Source organism: Girardinichthys multiradiatus, chromosome 15 (genome assembly GCF_021462225.1).
Source record: "Girardinichthys multiradiatus isolate DD_20200921_A chromosome 15, DD_fGirMul_XY1, whole genome shotgun sequence".
NCBI classification, from domain to species: domain Eukaryota; kingdom Metazoa; phylum Chordata; class Actinopteri; order Cyprinodontiformes; family Goodeidae; genus Girardinichthys; species Girardinichthys multiradiatus.
In genome coordinates, this window is record NC_061808.1 from 32553589 (window position 1) to 32569266 (window position 15678).

The following is a 15678-nucleotide window of genomic DNA, read 5'->3' on the forward strand; positions in this document are numbered from 1 at the left end:
CTTTTATTTTGAGGGGACTCCGAGGGGTACTCAGAGTCTTAGGAGTGCAGAAAAGTTGAATTTAGTCTTTCCAGGTGCTGCGTAAGTATCTAGTTCTCACTACCTGCACTAGCAGAACCTGGTTGTAATGGGGACCAGGCACACAAGAATCTCAAACTTGCTGGCAAGGATAAGACACTACAAATTCAAAGAATCCCAGGGATCCAGTTGCCTACGATCTGATGTTAGCGTATCAGTCGATCGAGGACACAAAGTTAAGTATTATCTGCTGTCCAACTAATCCAGCGTTTATGCAAAAAGAGGCAATATAGACAACCTGTCTTTTCTTTCTAAAATATTCACCTCAATAACTGTTAGCAGACTAGAAAATATTATCCCAGATCTGATCGACACAGACCAGACAGCTTTTGTTAAACATAGATGCACCCAGGATAATGTGAGGCGAGCATTACACTTAATTGACAGTATGAGCAAAAGTAACACAAAATCCTTAGCAATAAGTTTGGATGCCGAAAAAGCTTTCGACTCCGTTCGATGGGAATTCCTGTACCTGGTCTTACAATGTTTTGGCTTTAATGATACAATCATAGGATGTCTGAAATCCCTATACAATTTACCAGTGGCCAGGATCAAAATTAACGGAAGCCTCTCAGACACAATTTCATTGGAACGGCGACACAGTCCCCTAAGCCCTAACCTATTTGCACTATTTTTAGAGCCACTTGCTCAAAAAATTAGGGCAGACCAGGAAATCAATATTATTTAAGGGAATAGAATATAAGATATGTCTAAATGCAGACAATGTTTCAGCCACCCTATCTGACCCTGATTTCAGCCTACCTAATCTATGCCAATTTGGCTTTTGTACAGGATATAAACTGAACATAGAGAAAACGCAGGCACTTTATTAATTATGCACCAAGATAAGACAAGACATAAGTGAACTGTATAGATTTAAATGGAAAACGAAAGTTAGGAAATATCTGAGGGTTAAAATAATAAAAACTTTGAACAAGTTTGTCATGCCCAGCCTGTGTCTGTATTTTGTGTTTTGGTTAATTTAAATCTGGTCTGGTATCTGTTTTCCTCTGTCTCTCCGCAGCCTGTCCCACACCTGTTTCTAGTTTTCCCTGATTGTCTGGTCTCGTTGTTCATAGGTTCACTCTGCCTTCCTGTTTGTATATGTATGTTCCTTAGTTTTCATTGTTCCCTGCTGGTTCCTTGTTGTGAAATGTCCTCTGTCATGTTTAGTGTTGTTTTCTGGTCATGTATCCTACCATGATGTCTGGTTCCCTGTGTTGGGAACTATTGGGGATCAATAGTTATCAAAAGCTTTTTGCTGCATGAAAGCATGTGGGTGTGGCCAAGCCTCAACATCTGACTTCTCACCATAATAGACGAAAGTGTAATTTCCTAACACACAAGCTCGCAGCACCACCAAACTTTCTGTGTGTCAACTCAGACCAACACACATCATATTCATAAGCTCAATTGATGACAACACGTTAGCAACGTTTACTTACAACAGGATGTCACCTGCTTCTGTGGTGGATCTTTTTAGACTCTAAGTCTTACAAGCTTCAAGCACAGTGTGATCACACAGATCAAACTGATGTTAAATCCTACTGGGATCAGTTACTGTTAGCTGGACTGTGTGGGTCTGGCTGCGAGGCAAATTATTATATCTCGCTATTGGCATATATTTGCCTCTGTATTACAAATGCATGGTCCAATTTTCTCCAAACTGAATATGGTTGATCTTTGTCAACCCCCAAACAGCTCTATTAAATTACATTTTAATTTGGATCAATAGCTCCCCCTAGGAATTTTCAAATGCTTTATATCCCTCAAACATCTTTGGATCCACACCTGATTTTGTGTGCATAATTGAGGATGAATATTTGGCATGGTCAGTTGATGACATCACTAGAACCACCCACTGAAAACCAAATGAAAGGTTTCTTATATGATTGACCTTCTTTTACAATTTCCAGAAATTTCAAACATTTTTTCTAATAAGACAATAATTTTACATGATATTTTCAAAGGACAAAAGGAAAGTTTCATTAATCCTTCGCCACGAAACCGGAAGTGACCCCAGCTTCAATCAGGAAGGTTAAATTTCGTACAAATTTTGAAGACTTCTTGCCGGAGCAAAACTCAGCATGGTTGAAGGTAAGGTGAATGCTTTCTAAAGTTTACCACCTAGAGGCGATGTGAAGGATTAAGAGGCTGGCTTGCAGATGGCAAGGAGGTAGTGATGCATGTGTTCCACAGTGGCAACACAGGCTGAGCAGCGTTAAGCTGCGAGGAACGTCCAATGCTGCTTGCAGCTTTAATTGTGATGGTTCTTCCTGTAAGCCTTTTAATAAATAACAAAAATATCCACATAATAAAAATATTTAATGTTTACCATCTTCTGTAATAAAGTTAAACTTTTAAAATGTTTCATGGGTACAAAGAGTACATTATAATTAAACTGGAAACAATTCTTAAAGAATACATTATGTCAACACTAAAGTAGACAACTTGGGAATTAAACAGACTGTATTCTCTTGATAACATTGAAAGCTGTTATGTATTATGCGTTCAACTAAAGCTCTATGGGTACACTGTGTCCTTATTTGCATCATTAGGTGACTATTAAGGTTGTTGTTTTTTTTTAAACAATAGGGACCCAGGTTGAAAATCCAAGATGATCTGTGTGAACAGTGTGTGATGGTGTGTTCATGTAGTGCTTGATTGTTGGAAGACAAAAAATAGCCAGGGCCTGGGGAACCACAGCACCAAATCTTCACACCTTTAATTGAACCCCATCCACCATGAGACTTAATTATGAATGTATTTTTTATCATTCTAACTCTTGAATTTTAACTGATATGCAAAGCTGCAGTGCCATTAAAAAGTATTTGCCCTCTAAAGATTTTTTTTCCTTCTTTTGTCTGACTAAAATGATTCAGATAAAAGCAGTGCACAAGCCAAGCTGGACATCCTTTGCAGGTGCTTCAGCTCCTCCTCAAAAATACTCCTTAGGGATTTTTCTAGTGATAATTTTTAGTCTTTTCATATGAAATTGTTACAGTCCACAAATTAAAGATGCTCAAAAGTCACATAAAAGAACTGAGATAAACTTCAAAATTCTTTAGCGCTAATATTAACACAAGTGTCACCTTCTGGTGTTGACTAAACTTGTCTGAGAAGTGGCGCACTGAATGGTCCACATCATTGGAATCATCCTTCAGGAGAATACCACTAGCTCTCGAATTACTGGCATCTACTGCCAACTTAAAACGCAATTCAAAAGACAACATGCAACAGGGAAAGGCGCATCGGGCAAAAGAGCTTTAATGCTCTCAAATTTGTGATGTTGGTTAGGTAACCAGGCAAATTTAACCTTGTGGCTCATTTCACCCAGGTTGGGGTCTGGACTTGGACAAGGCAATTGCTGCAGTTTGTTAGAATCATCACCTGTACCAGCAATAAACTCCAGCTTTAATAGACAAGCTTACGCTGAGGATCAGTGTTGTTTTTGGCAGCCATCTTAGTTTTAGTTTTAGTCTTTTGGATGAATATGCTTATAAGTTTGAGTAACATTTAGTCATTTTTATATGTAATACTTTTAGTCCAGTTTCAGTTGACAAAAACTCAAAAAGGTTTTAATCAGTTTTGGTTAAAAACAATGTGTATTTTCTGTCTATGTATATGAAGTACACTCCCTGTAAATGTGTACAGGTGAATACGAAATAATAAAAAAATAAATATGTATATATATGGTCTGGCTCCAAGACCACAACAAATAAAGGGAAGTAACACATGGAATAACTTAAAAGTAAGTTTATTTAACAAAAAACCTGTCTGGCTGGAGGATCAAAAGTAGGGACAGGAAGAGGGCCTAGAGAAAGCAAGGAGGAGAAAGACTGTGTTCCAGGAAGTGGTGGATCTCAAACTCCTCTGGAAACACTGGCCAGCTGCCACCAGTTCCAATCAGCACCAATTAGGAGCTCTGAAAAAAAAGAAAACGCAAACATGTTAGAGACCCAGGGGAAAGGCCTTGGGACGTAACATCCCCCCCCTTCAAAACAGGGTCCCCACCGGGGCCCTGATCAACAGATATATAGTAGTTATACCAGACAAAAACACACATCCACACACACACACACACACACACACACATCCCTAAAGTATATCTCAGTCCTACTAATATAAAGCGAAAGAATCTCAAATTCCTCCTAATCCTATCTCAAGTCAGCAACTGGTGCCTTGAAGTGACTTTGTTAGAAACATGCGAGGGAAAAACAAAACAAAAGCCTATGGGATTGGTGCCCTGGACAAAGCATCTGCGATTACATTATCCTTTCTTTTGATATAACAAACATCCAAGGAGAAACTGTAGACCATCTTACAAGTCTGATTTGGGCAGTGAAAAGAGTTCACGAAAGTCCAGGGGTTATGATCTGTGTAAACAGTTAAAGGCACTGAACCCACATAGACTCCAAAATGTTTTAATGACCAAATGAGAGCAACAGTCCTTTTTCAATGACTGAATAATTTCAATCGTGCCTATTGAATTTCATAGAAAAGAAACTCACAGATCTTTCAATTCCAAATTCATCCCCTTGCAGAACGCCTCCCCCTGCACCAATGTGACTGCCGTAAACTTGGAGTTTAAATGGCTTACTTATATCAGGGGCCAACATGACAGGTGAACTACACAGTATCTTCCTCACATCTTCAAAAGCCTGCGGACAGAGAGGGGACCAAATGTATTTCAGATTACTTTTCAGAAGGTTCATTAGTTCCTTTTTAGTTGTTGGTGCTGGATACTTTTCAATGTCCTCTACTTTTGCACTTACAGGACATACTTTGCCCTGACCCACCCGATGACCAAGATAACAGTTGCTTGAGCAAACTCACATTTGGCTAGATTTACTGTGTTGGCCAGATGATCAAACAATATCTTGATTTGTTCCAGGTGAGAGGACCAAGTTTCTGAATACACAACGACGTCACCCAAATACACAACACACCACTCCACGCACCCAACAACCTTATTCATTAAATGTTGAAAAGTTACCAATGCATTCTTCAAACCAAAAGGCGTACCATTGTTTGAAAACAAACCACTAGGTGTAGCAAAGGCAAAGATTTCACATGCCCTTTTAGACAAAGGAATCTGCCAATAGCCTTTCAGTACATCTTTTGAATTGACTTTTAAATGTCCTACTTGGTCAATACAGTCATCCATTCAAGGCAGAGTGTATGAATCAGGGGAACTCCATCCACCAATGCATTCTGAGCTGCACAAGCATAATATGGTTTCAAAAGGTTGACATGAATCAGGCGCTGATTCCTACACCACTCCAGGGTAGCAATTAGATAATTTTCTTCTGACAGCTGTTTCACAACAGTATATAGACCAGAGAAATTGGCCTTAAATGGTGAACTAACAATAGGAAGTAAGCAAGTACTTGATCACCTGAAAGAAAGACACAATGTTCAGCTTACAGGCATTTCATCTTTTCCTGCGCAGATCATAACTTCTCTTTTGCCAACTGTGTGGCAATAAAAACTCTCTGCCTAAACCCATTAACATGATTCAACAGGTTTTGAGGTGGTTCAGCTTCCTTCCACTCACCCCACAAAGCAGTAAAAGGACCATGCACAGTATAACCAAATACTAATTAATTCGGGCTAAAGCCCGTACTTTTATTTGACACCTTTCTTGCTGCAAGTAAGAATCAAGGTAGTCCATCCTCCCAGTTGGCATTCATTTGAACACAATAAGCATGGAGTAAAGATTTTAATGTCTGATGGAATTGTTCTAGTGCTCTTTGGCTCTGTATGCTGTAGATTGATTGTGCCTAATGTGTAGTTGCTTCAAAACCTCTAGAAACAAATGTGAGGAGATATTAGAACCTTGGTCACTCTGAATGACTTTTGGTATCCCAAAAATATCAATAAACTGAGTCAGAGCTCGCACCACAGCTTTTGCAGTAAGTGTGTGCAATGGATATGCTGCTGGATACCTGGTATTCTGACACATAACAGTCAAAAGGTACTTAGCACCTGAACGCAAAGGGGGAAGAGGACCCACACAATCAACGATCAAGTGCTCTTCTGTTTTGTACTTTGATTGGGTTTACCAGTCAACTGACAGGTGTGGCATGTTTTGATACAGGAAGAAACATCTTTTTTTTTCACTCGAGGCCAAATAAAAATTCCTCAAATTGCAGTCATAGGTTTTCCTGACTCCCATGTGCCTGGTCTTATCGTGAGATACATGCAAAACCAAGTCACACAATTTCAAAGGCACAACAAGTTGGTAAACTGGCTCCCCAATAACACTGTCACCACACGGCAGCAAACTGAGTTAGTCAAGTTAAACTTAGAAAGTGAGAAGTTAAATATGATGAAAGAAAGTGAACTGTCTGAGGGATCTTGTATTGTGGAGTTTAAATGTAAATCTTCTGATATTTTAAGCGACTTGCGCTTGGTGACTGAGTTCAGTAAAAAGGATGCTGAAACATTTTTAACATTGTTTGAAAGGGTTGCAGAGACAAGGGGCTGGTCTGATTCAGACCGGATAGTTTTGCTTCAGTGTGTTTGTGTTGGTCGCGTTCAGGAAGTTTTTTCCATTATGCCAGAGTTAAAGCTGCAATACTGAAGGCAATGGAATTAGTCCCTGAAGCATACAGACAGAAGTTTAGGAACTGGAAAAAAGGTGATAAAACTTATGTAGATTTTGCAAGGGATTAATTTTAATCAGTGGTGTACTGCCTTTCAGGCGAAAACATTTGATGACCTCTATAATTTAATGGTTCTGAAACAATTTAAGAACTCTGTTTCTGAACGTATTGCAGTGCATACTAATAAACAGCAGGTATAAACTGTATCAGTCATCGGCTGATGACTTTGTCTTGACACATAAAGACACTTGGAAAGTGCACACAGATTTAATGAGTCCTGCTCAGTGGCGTTACACATGTTCTGGTGGTTCCTTTTAGAGTGCTGTAACCGTGATCTGGACAAAATTTGTAATTGTTGTCACAAAAAAGGTCATTGGAAGAAAGAGTGTGCTTTGTTGAGATTAGGGAACTAAAATGACGCTCAGGTTAAACCAGCAGCATTTGCTGCATCATTTTCTTCAAGCGCTCCAATTAAAACAACAAAAGTGTTACCAGAAGGAAAACCTGATTTAAGTGTCTATAAGCCATTCCTTATGAGAGGACAGGTTTCTTTAGTGGGGAGTGATGTTAAGGTGCCAGTCACAATCTTCAGACACTGGTGCATATGATTAATTCATCCTGGAATCAGTTTTGTCTTTTCTAGATAAATCTGACAATGGATTATCTATTCCTGTGTTGGGTATGGGCATGTCTGTGGTTTATGTTCCAGTTGCCCCGATGAAAGTGAAAAATCACACCTTGTAAGTATTTCAAGCATGTGCTGTGATTTGGGCAATGAAAATAACCAACGAGATAAATTTGGAACCTGAAAACTTAGGAAAAGATAAAGAGATGTCATCTTTTTGTTGGTGTAATGTTCCTTTTTCTGTTTCACAGAGTGATCTGGTGCAGGAGCAAAGATCTGACTCTAGATTGCAGGAGATGTTTCAGTCTGCTTTACCTGCTGAGGAGATGCAGAACCGTGTTCATGGATTCTTTGTTGAAAAGAAGGTATTGTTAAGAAAGTGGGTGGTTAGGAGCTCTGAAAGAAAACAAACATGTCTTGTTTCCAGCCATGGATTACAACATTTAAAGGCCAGTGTGATCTTTTCAGGAATTTTCAAAAATAAATCACAGTAATCAACTCCTAACTCAGCCCAGGAACAGAAGGAGTAACAGCGGACTTCCCGTGACGTCCCTGTTTGAATAAAAACCCCGCGTTCCAACAAACAGATCTCTTCCAGCGGTGCTTGAAGGAGAGACAGCGCGCTAATGTTTCTTTGGTGGCAAACAGACATAACTCTTCAACTGGTTCCAAGAGTGTCATACAATCACACAATCGAATTCACAAAGTTAAGGAGGAATGAATTGCTGTTTGTGTATCCGGTATTCATTCACACAAGGGGGTAATTAAGGTACAAGTGTGGCTTGACTTTTTTTCTGAAGTCTACAGAAGCAAACTGTTTCAGAGAGTTCCCAGCAAAGACCCTGTATTGACAATGCTGAGGGGAGCGGTTTTCCCGGTCTGAAGGAAAAACAAAGGTACCGCAAAACAGCACGCCGCACTGTGTGCAATTCGGCCCGCCCTTCCACACAGCTCGGAGGTTGCAAGCTAACCCTTTGTTTACCCACATGTGGATGTTTTCCTTAACGCCCAGGACAACTTATCTTCAGCATGGTTCACGTAAATGGTGGTGTTTGGGCAGAGAAGATTAGTTTAGAATAAAATAATTTAAACAATGTTCGTTTCATGACGTTTTGTTTTTGTCTGTGTTGAGAAACTCAGCTATCTTAGGGCTTGCAGATTAGCTGCTCAGCGCAGGTGCGCAGCTAATATGTGCACCTTATGAGCCAGCTACAGATCATTTACCCAAAAAGATTGTTAGTTTCCAATCTAGGAAATATTTCCCTAAATATTATTTCAACCTGAAAAGACACAAATGAGAGAAACACAGACATAGCAATGAGAAGTTTATTACCTGATGTTTGTTTTCTTTGGCGCTCGGACCTCGATGAAGACATGGATGCTGATAATGACATGAGCTTGAATGAACATCTTAGGGTTAGAATTTGAGAAGTCTTCCCCCCAGAACCTGATACTGATGGTGGAGTGGAGGCCTGAAGAGATAAGGGAGTCGGAAGGAGCTTGAAGCCTGATGGTGGAGATGGGGTGGAGGAGGGTCGAAGCTCAGCTGAAGTGCAGGTGATTCTGTGTATGAAGGTCTTTTAAAGCGAAGCCTTGAGGTATGATTGGCTGAAGAGGAATGCGGACAAGAAGCTGATTGGTTGGGGCGGAGAATGTAATGGAGTAGTTATGTAACGGGGTTTTATTTTAACATCACTATTGATGTGAAGTTTGTCAAAATTAGTTTATTTATTCTTCAAATTCATTTTATTTAATCAACAATTTATTTTTTTCCTGACTTTTATTGCTATATACATTTTTTATGTTACTCTTGTCAGTTGGTGGTTACCATAGCAACCAGTAACAGTCAGCTCTTCCCCTTTTTTCTGTTGCTGTCTGTTACTGTGGTATGTATTAGGATCAGCTCTGTGTTTTCTTAACAAATATGATTTTTTTACATATATTTTAGATTAATTTAATTATATACATTTTTTCATATTTGATTTTGCCATATTTTGTAAATGTTTTAAACTGTTATTGTAATTCATGTTGTGTATTTCAGCTTTGTTTAATGTTACAACTGTTTTATCAATTGTTCATTTGATTACTCAGTAGTTTTGTCTAGAGTTATTTATTGTATTTTATTTAATGTATAGGGGCAGAAGCTGCTGGAGCTGCTAACCACCAACTTGTTTATTTGTCCCTTGTTAGGAATGTTTTACTTTTTGATACAAAGTAACAATTCAGTTGCCAATTGTACAAAGCAAAAATAATTTTGTCTTGACACAGCATTTTTTTGTTGTTTGTTTTGTGAAATCTATATATACTTTATTTTCCCTCATTGATTTGTGACATATTCGAGTAGGAATGACAGAAGAGTTTGATATATAACATAATACAGAACTAATGAACATGGGGACACATTCTAGAGGAGTGAGTTTTGGTAGAGGAACAATGTTATCCACAAGATCACCACCTCATCTAAGATATATGGGTTCTCCAGGTTATGGCAGAGGGATTCCTACTAACACTCATGAGTGTGGGGCTGATTTGTTCAATGGGCACAATGTCCAGAGCCCTCATACCTCTTCCCCAATTCATCCCCAGCCTAGTGAAACAGATGCTACATTGAAACATTTAAGTGTTCTAATCACAGAACTAGGAAAACACATAGGAGATTCAGTCACGGCAAGGCTACTGTCAGATAAAGACACTGTAACTAACCAGAGCAGAGAAGGCAAATGCGTACAAGCTTGTGGCACTACAGTTGACCTCACACAGCTCACCATGGCACTTAAATGTGATGTCAAAGAACCTCCCATTTTTCGTGGTGATGTAACTGACAAAAGCTCTGTTCTTGAATGGGTTGATCTGATGTCAATGTATTTGAAGAAGAACGTTAGCATTACAGATCAGCCTGGTGAGATTATGGATAAGTTAATGGGAAGAGCCAGAGATGTTGTAAGAAAAGGTATACGCAGTGACCCTTCACTCAGTGTCGAACTGCAACCTGAAGCAATTTATGCAATCCTCAAACAACATTTCAGTGACTTCACATACTCGTGCTTGCCTCTCGCTGACTTCTATAGTACACTTGCCAGAGCTAATGAGAGTCCAATTGATTACTGGGTTTGTCTGAATAAAGCAGCTGATATAGCTGAGGAGTGTCTCCAGCGTCAAAGGAAAAGCATAGGTGACATCAGTAAAGAGGTGGCCATGATGTTTGTGAGACACTGCAATGAACCTTCATTGTCTGTTGTATTCAAGAAAAAATTGGCAGACAGTTGGACAGCTAAAGAGGTGCAAGAGAGGATCGATGAATATCATAGGGAAATGAAATTCAAACAAATTAAATTTACAGCAGAGAGCCACCCCAGACAAGCTGTTTCAGTGATGAGCAATATCACACAGGAGGGTGGGAGAATGGAGACAGAAGTTATGATGCATTCCCACAAGCAGAATGTGAGTCAACCCCTACAAAGCGTGGAATTCACTACAATACAGAACAGCATGGAGAAGATGACTGAGATGCTTGGTGATGTATTGAGTAGTCTGACTACTTCTTCAAGGCCTACTGCCTTCCGAGGCCACAATAACTCATTCCAGAGAAGGAGGGTCTCAGTGCCCAGAGGTTGTAGCATCTGTAGTGAAAGCTCTCACTCTACTATCGCTCACTGCCAGCTACATCGCTTGTGTTTTCTTTGTCACCAGCCAGGCCACATGAAGTTTCAGTGCCCTAACTTGTCCTCTCCACTGAATCAGTCTGCACCAATCTCTCCTTCCCATCAGGAAAACTAGACAGGCCACATTTTGAGAGGGACAATGTGAGCCTGAGTGAAAATTCCCTCAGCAATGATTTACAGTCAGTATATGAGTCAGCCTGTGAGAGCCTTCCCAGCCAGAAGGCAGTAATTCTCCAGAGTACACAGCGTTTAAATGGCAGTGATAGTTTGTTCTACACACCTGTAGTAATTAATTGATATGTAACTGTGTCTGCTATGTTGGATACAGGTTCCATGGCATGTTCTGTGAGTGAGGCTGTGGAAGAGAAGCTCATTGCTGCAGGCATTTTGAGCAGTGATTTTCAGCAGAATCTAGATCTTGTTTTAATTGGATGTGGAGGACAAAGAGCCCATCTAAAGAGAGTTTGTGATCTACAGTTTGAAGTATATGGATGCACAGTATACGTGCCCACTTTAGTTGTTCCTGGTCAAGTGGATGAGCTTATCTTAGGAACAAATGTGATCAAGTATCTGACACATAAACTCAAGGAGTCAGGCAAATACTGGGAAATTATTTTTGAAATGTCTGGTCCTAACAATAAAGGGCATGATGACTTCCTTGCTATGCTTACTGGGATTCATCAGTGGAAAGGTGAACTTGTGCCTGACATTGTAGGCACAGTTAAACTCACCAGTGCTGTGACACTGTTGCCTGGACATGAACACTTGGTTTGGGGAAAGCTCCCGGAGAAGTCACGTGGGGCCCCAGGCTGCACTGTGATTGTGGAGCCAACACAGTCTCATTGTATTCCAAGAAATGTTCTTGTTGGCAGAGTGGTGACTCCCCTGTGGGGTGATGGATGGATCCCTATGAAGTTCATAAACCCAACAGATAAGTCAATCACAATCAAGAGAAATGCAAAGCTGGCTGATGTGTACCCATGCTTGGCTGTTGAGGAAATACATGTCAATGACACCTCATATCTGAAGTCCAATGGACAACACATCATAGCTGAAAAGGATTCAGATTTGTCAGACATCACTTAGGCCTTGACAGAATGTGGCTTAAGTGATCTGGACCTTCATTCTTGTGAGGTATCAGATGGCTGTAAAAGAAAAATGAATAAGCTTGCTCTGAAATATTCTGACATCTTCTCAAAGCATAGACTAGATTGTGGTGAAGTGAAAGACTTTGTCCACAGAATCCACCTGATGAAAGACCTTTCAAACTTCCTTACAGGCGTGTGCCCCCAGCTCACTACCAAAAGCTGTGGATGACACTGAATGAAATGGAAGACAAGGGAATCATTAGGAAATCATGCAGTGAGTTTGTTTCACCACTTGTCTTAGTCTGGAAGAGAAATGGAGAACTCTGTACTGACTTCCGATGGCTAAATGCACGTACAGTGAAGGACGCCCACCCTCTTCCACACCAAGCAGATTGTCTTGCTGCTCTGGAAGGTAATGCACTGTTCAGCACTATGGACGTCACGTCGGGGTTTTACAATATTCCCCTGCACGAAGAGCACAAGAAGTTCACTGCCTTTGCCTCACCTGTTGGTCTTCATGAGTATAACAGGCTCCCTCAAGGACTTTGTAATAGCCCAGCTAGCTTCATGTGCATGATGATGATTTTTGGAGATCAGAATTTCATGAGCTTACTTTGTTACCTTGATGACTTGCTGGTTTTTGCACCCAGTGAGTAGGAGGCCATAAAGAGGCTTGAGATGGTCTTTGAACGGTTGCGTACACACAACCTCAAACTGGCCCCCAAGAAGTGTCACCTTCTGCGCCACTCAGTCCACTTCTTGGGCCATGTCATTGATAGCAGTGGTGTGTCAACAGACCCTGCCAAAGTAGAAACTATAACTAAGATGTCCAAGTCAGATCTGATGTTTCCTGATAGCCAAATACCCTGCCCTAAGAGGATCCAGTCGTTCCTGGGCTTAGTCATGTGGTACCAACGTTTTATCTCAAACTGCTCTTCTGTGGCAAAGCCTCTCTTTGGACTGACATCTGAAACAAAGAATAACAGCTCAAACAAAGGGAGAGGGCATAAACATCCACGTACTTACAAAAAGCTCACAGCTGCAGACTGGAATCCTGAATGTGACCAAGCTTTACAAAACCTTAAAAATGCACTGCTCAATAATGCTATATTTGCTCACCCTGACTTCTCCAAGCCATTCATCCTTTCCACCGACGCATCGTCTGATGGCTTAGGTGCTGTACTATCCCAAGTTACTGAAGGTGATGAACGGGCTCGTCCTATAGCATTTGCCAGTAAGACCTTGAACAAGGCTCTGAGTAAATACCCTGCTCACCGGTTGGAGTTCTTAGCACTAAAATGGGTAGTGTTTGAGAAATTCAGCCATTGGCTGAAAGGTCATGTTTTCACTGCTTGGACAGATAATAACCCACTTGCCCATATCCTTACCAAACCAAAGCTTGATGCATGTGAGCAACGCTGGGTTGCAAAGCTGGCTGCTTATGATTTTGATATCAAGTATGTACCCGGGCCAAAAAATGTTGTTGCAGATGCCCTTAGTCGAGAGCCTTTTGCTGGGAGAAGGATAAGTCAGCGTCTGATCAGTGAACCATACAGATGTCTGTTAGAGGAGTCTGAGAGTCTATCTGGAGGAGATATTCAAGAGGTTTTCAGAGAGTCAAATATTCGTCAAGCCACCCAGAAACATTCACGCCAAAGCACAGTGACAGCACCAAACAAAACAACCCCTTCAGTCAGCTCTTTGTCTGCATCAGAGGTGTCAGCTCTCCTAGACTGTCATAATAATTGGGATACAGCCACAAGAATCAGATCTACAGTGTTGGTGGACCACATCCAGAGTGTGATGTCCACTGGCCAAGATGTATTGCCATCATTTTCCAAACAAGATCTTAGGGACAGACAACGACAAGATGCTTACCTAGCAAGAGTAATATTCTATGTTGAACGACATCGTAAACCATCAAGGAGGGAGAGACATAAGGAAACTGTGAGTGCTTTGAGGCTTATGAGGCAGTGGGACAAACTGGTGATAGAGGACGGTATTTTGTACCGTGTGTCTAAGGATCTAATCACCAGGAAGAAGAGACCAATACATTGTGCCTTTGTCACTCAGAGAGGATGCTTTACATGGGTGTCATGACGATGCAGGTCACCAAGGTCAAGACAGAACCTTCTCCCTTGTGAAACAGTGGTTCTACTGGTGTTTTATGGAGAAGGATGTAAGAGATCATGTTAAGCACTGTGCCAGGTGTGTAGTTGGTAAAACACCAGACCCGGATGGCCGAGCACCACTTGAGAGCATAAAAACTACAGCACCATTGGAATTAGTATGCATAGACTTCTGGACAGCAGAAGATTCCAAGAATTGTACTATTGATGTTCTCGTTGTGACTGACCATTTTACCAAGCTGGCACATGCCTTCTATTGTCCTGATCAGACAGCCAAGCAAGTAGCACGGAAACTGTGGGATAATTTCTTCTGTTACTATGGATTCCCTGAAAGAATACATTCAGATCAAGGAGCAAACTTTGAGAGTGAGTTGATGTCAGCCCTTCTTCAGGTCTCTGGTGTAAAAAAGTCTCACACCACAGCCTATCATCCAATGGGAAATGGATCTGCTGAGCGCTTCAACTGTACATTGGGGAATATGATTAGAACTCTTCCACCACGTGCAAAACATGTTTGGCCTCAGATGTTACACAACTTGACATTCATGTACAATAGCACCATTCATGAGACAACTGGATTTCCACCTTTTTATCTAATGTTCGGCTGAGTTCCCCGCCTCCCTGTTGACGTCCTGTTCAAATCTGCTCTGAGAGACAACAGTGAAGACTCATTCCCACAGTTCATCAAAGAGCTAACAAAAGATCTTCATGAAGCCATGATGGTGGCAGAGAAACATTCAAGTGATGAACAGTCAGTTGGTTACCATAGCAATCAGTAACAGTCAGCTCTTCCCCTTTTTCTGTTGCTGCCTGTTACTGTGGTATGTATTAGGATCAGCTTTGTGTTTTCTTAACAAATATGATTTTTTTTACATATATTTTAGATTAATTTAATCATATAAATTTTTTCATATTTGATTTTGCCATATTTTGTAAATGTTTTAAACTGTTATTGTAATTCATGTTGTGTATTTCAGCTGTGTTTAATATTACAACTGCTAACTGTTTTATCAACTGTTCATTTGATTACTCAGTAGTTTGTCTAGAGTTATTTATTGTATTTTATTTAATGTATAAGGGCAGAAACTGCTGGAGCTGCTAACCACCAACTTGTTTATTTGTCTCTTGTTAGGTATGTTTTACTTTTTGATACAAAGTAACAATTCAGTTGCCAATTGTACAATAGTCTTTGAATGTTAAATATTTGTGTGTACTCTGTTTCTCTTACCACAATATATGTATTCATTGCTAACTGTGTTAAATATAATGTAGAAAATTGATGTAAATTGATGTTAAAACCTCTATACAATCACAGTCAGCTCTCCCCCTTTTTCTGTTGCTGTCTGTTACTGTGGGGCAGAAGCTGCTGGAGCTGCTAACCACCAACTTGTTTATTTGTCTCTTGTTAGAATAAATACAGAGAACCAGAATGTGTCTGTCATGAAGTCAACCTGCTGGATCAGAACGAACAAGATGGGTTACAGTTAG

At 40.4% G+C, this 15678-nt stretch overlaps 1 long non-coding RNA gene across 1 annotated transcript; it reads right to left on the bottom strand.

Annotated features, from left to right (window-relative positions):
- Positions 1 to 3829: 3829 nt before the first annotated feature.
- Positions 3830 to 14975, bottom strand: LOC124882311. Its single transcript, XR_007041856.1, has 5 exons — positions 14776 to 14975; positions 11705 to 11880; positions 8645 to 8919; positions 4679 to 4739; positions 3830 to 4003 (listed from the first exon to the last, which is right to left on the bottom strand). It is a non-coding gene; the product is annotated as an uncharacterized LOC124882311 (long non-coding RNA).
- Between the last annotated feature and the right edge of the window lie 703 nt (positions 14976 to 15678).